This window comes from Pygoscelis adeliae, unplaced genomic scaffold (genome assembly GCF_000699105.1).
Source record: "Pygoscelis adeliae isolate BGI_AS28 unplaced genomic scaffold, ASM69910v1 Scaffold402, whole genome shotgun sequence".
Lineage (NCBI taxonomy): Eukaryota > Metazoa > Chordata > Aves > Sphenisciformes > Spheniscidae > Pygoscelis > Pygoscelis adeliae.
Window position 1 is genome coordinate 6,984,944 of NW_008824411.1, and position 3,937 is coordinate 6,988,880.

A 3,937-nucleotide genomic window follows, 5' to 3' on the forward strand; every position below is an offset into this window, starting at 1 on the left:
CGCAGGCGCCCGGGCCGCCCGATGTCCGCCACCCTCAGCGAGCGCCGCGGCCCCGAGCCCCCCTTCCTGCGGGGAGAGAGGAGACAAGGGTGAGCAGGGACCCCGGGAAGCTGCTGGGGACCAGGTGATGGGGCCCCTGGCTGCACCAAGCTGCCACATGTGGCTGAGCACCCCGAAACAGCCTTCCCAGGTACGGCAGGGACGTGCCGGGCCCCCTCCTACCTGTCAGCCGTGGTCTGGGGCAGGAGGTAGGCGCTGGCACGAGGTGCCTTGCCCAGGAGGGGGTGCAGGCTGGGGATGGAGGCAGCTTTTTGGGGCTGGCAGAATGGTGACTGTGACACCTGGGGAAAAGCACCCGGTTGAGGTGGGGTAAACACCGTGCAGCACTGCAGCCCTTCACCTGCCAACATGCCCAGGGAACAGGGGGCATGGGGGCATCCCGCACTCCCTGTCCCCCCACCTGAGCCCTCCCCAAAACACCGCTGAGGAGGGATAAGCTGGTGTCCCCCATTCTGGGCCAGGACACATGCCCAAGGAACAAGGTTTCTTGGGGAGGCACTGCACTGCTCATCTGGCTGGGACACACAAGCCATGACCCAGAACCAGATTACCCAATCTCCGCTCCCCAGATCTGCTCTTCCACCCCCTCTCACTCCCTCCTTCCTCCTCCGAACCCCCGTTTGGCTCTGGACTTTTCAAACCCAGCAGATTTGGGATGGCACGTACGCCCACATCCCGCCTGGGACTGCTGTGGGCATAAACAATGCTCAAGAATGCTTCAGCCCAGCCCAGCACCCCTCCTCTTGAGGGACCCCCCTCGTCCCCCCACAGACGTCCCCTGTGGCAGGGGACATTTTGGCTCACCAGCTGCAGGGACTGCAGGGAGGGTGACTTCTTCATGCCAGGGCCATCCAGGGGGGTACCAGCCGGGGCTGGGAGCTGCTCCATGCTATAGCAGCGGAAGCGGCCCAGGCGCTGCTTGGTGCTCTGGCTCAGGCTGCACAGGAGCTTCTTCAGCCCCGATGCCGAAGCACTGCTGCCCTTGCGGCTCGCCGGCCGCCCCGGCTCCCTGGGTGGAGAGGAACGACGGTCATCCACCATGTGCCTGGCAGGGAGCATGACTGGCGGCCGGCCCCGGGGGGGGGGGGCACTCCCGCCTTCGCAGCCTTGACAGCCGCAGCACAATGAGATTGGGGTGCATGGTGAGATCGGGATGCAGCCACCTCCCTGCAGCAGTAACCCAGCTTGCGCAAGGGATGGCTTCACAAGCCAGAGACCTGAAGAGCTCCCTGCCCATTTTCCCCATAATTTCAGGGGTTTAACACCTTTCAGACCTCCCCTGCTCTCTGCCCGAAGGGATCACATCCTGCCAAGGGACTTGAAAAACCCAGCGCTGCCTCCGAACCCTCCTGCCAGGCTGAGACCTGGGTGCAGGTCCAGCAGGTTTGTGTTTGGCAAGCCCCAAGGCAGCCCCTGTTTAGCAGCCGATCATCCCCGAAAGGGAAGATCTGGCACTTAGTGAAACCCCTCCAAGGCCCCCCGCTGCCACATTGCTGCAACACCCTGTGCAGAACCAGATGCGGAGTGAAACGCAGCTCCCCCAAACCCACTTGAACGCACACGCATGCAAAATTGTCACCCCCAGATTGAGGTTTCCAGTGCTAAAAGGCACGGTCCGACGGGGAAGCCTTGGGGGGCTCAGCTTGGCGGTGTCCCACTATGCTGAGAAGGGATGCTCAGGGATGCAGCACCCACCACGTGGTGCAGGATGCCAGCGGCCCCTGGCTCGCACTCACCTGTGTGCCACGTTCCCAGCCGGGTGCTGCTGCTGCTGCTGCGCTGTGGGCATCCTGGCAGCTTCCCTGGGGGGATAAGCAGCCTCCTGGGGCACAGGGGTGACGGGGCTGGCAACAGGCTGTGATGGTGCCCCTGTAACCACAGTGAGACAGTCACGTCCCTGCCTCATTGGGGACCCCCCAAGCACTCCCGTGCACGGGTCTCTTACCTCTGCCTGTCTCCAGGTGGTCCTGCCCATCCTGCCTGCGGGTGTTGTTGCAGTTGTTGGTGGACAAGGCACGGAGGGGGCTCCCCGGGAGCCACCTGGGGCTGCAGGGACCCCGCTGCTCCCCCAGCCCCACTGTGCCCCCAGGCTGGAGGGGCACAGCGCTCTCATCATCAGGCTCTGGGCCTCGGGCTCCTTGGCTCGATGCCCAGCAGCTGCCACTGGAGAAGAGGGCTTTCCTGCAAGGCACCTGGGAGCAGGCCTTTTTGGTGGTGGGGGGAGCAGGGAGGTGGATGCCTGGCATTGGGGTTCCAGCCCCCGGCTGTAAGGAGGGGTCCAGGGGCTCACTGGGCTGCTGCGGGGGACGAGCGGTGTTTCCCACCCTCTCGCTGCCCCCCGGATGCTGGCGGGGGGTGTCCTCCTCCCGGCTGCTGGCTCTCCCTGGCAGCAGGGGGCAAACAGCCCCCGGCCGGCTTGTGGTGCCACCCGAGTCCCCGTCCCCTGCGTGGGGGCCACCGCCAGTCCCACACGTCTCCTTCCCAGCCCTTGCCTCCAGCTGTGGGGTGACACAGGGGACTCTGTGCCCGCAAGCCCGGGGGTCCTGGTGCCCCCGTGGGTGGGGGCTGCGGGGTCCTGCCTCCTCGCTGTCTGTCCGGCAGCCGTCGGAGGTGTCGGTGCTCTCCAGGGCTGAGTCCACCTCATCGATATAGGTGACGTCGCCGATGTACGTCTCCTTGATCTTCTCGGTGTGGATGTGCTGTCGGGAGGGGAGGATCCACAGTGGGGACCCCCGGGGGCCCAGAGCCCTGGTTTTGGGCTCCGGACGGGCAGCACTCGGCCCCCTGCTATTCCCTGGGACGCTTCCTTGTGCTGCAGGGCTGCTTTCAACCTTGTCGGTTGCTGCTGGCGTATCCACGCCCCGACCAGCGGTGGCACCGAGGAAGGAGCCGCAGGGGCTGCACTTGCCGCCGGCCACGAGGTCGCCATTCCGGGCTTTAGGCCTCCCAGCCCTGTCCCCTGGCTGCCTGCTGCTGGCTGGCTCCACCGAGGAGAGCACCGAGCCCAGCGCCCGCCGGTGCCGCAGCTGCAGCCGCTCCAGGTACCGCACCTCAGCGTCGCGGGCTGACTCGTCCTCGAAGCGGACACGGGACGGGGAGGGTCCCCGGGGCCGCCGCGGCTGCCCACAGCTTGACTCCCCGCTCGAAGAGTCGCTCAGGCTCCCGCCGTCCCGCAGGGCGATGCTCGGCCTCCCGCTGGGCTCCCTGGCGTGGGGACAGACAGACGGACGGACGAGCTGAAAGGGCTGTCTGGTTCCCTGAGGTGGGAGGGGGAAAACCCAGCGCAGGAGATGCAGGACGGGCAGGAGGGAAGTCCACCCGACACTCCATGTGGCCCAGCTCCCCTCCAGCCCTCTGCCCAGGCTGCCCAAAGTTGGAATGGTGAGAGGCCGTAGCAATGCCCTGCTGCCACGGCCCCACCTCCGTCACCTTTCCCCTGTACCGAGGTGCGTGGTTAATCAGTCTGGGAACGCCGAATTGCACATGACCTGGCACACACAGCAAGCCATGGCTTTGGTACAGCCTTCCAGCACCAAGCCTCCTCCGGGGAAGCACTCCCCGTCGGCTGGGAAACGCAATCCTCCCAGCCAGCCGGAGCGCACCATTAATGCCTCCACGTTATCATAAAACACAATTAAACACCCCCTAAATATTATGCTGCAAAGACTTCACGCGTGCCCGGGCAGGGGGATGCTCCTGTGAGCAGAGGGTTGCTCACGCAAGGGTACAAGGCCACATGCAGCAGGTCAGACCCTGGCTCTGCACATGTGCCTGCACGCACACGCACGCTCTGCGCACATACTTCCGTGCTTTGCACACATATGCACATGCACCAAATCCAGATGCACCCCCTGAGAGCGTCGAGGCGGCGGCGGGG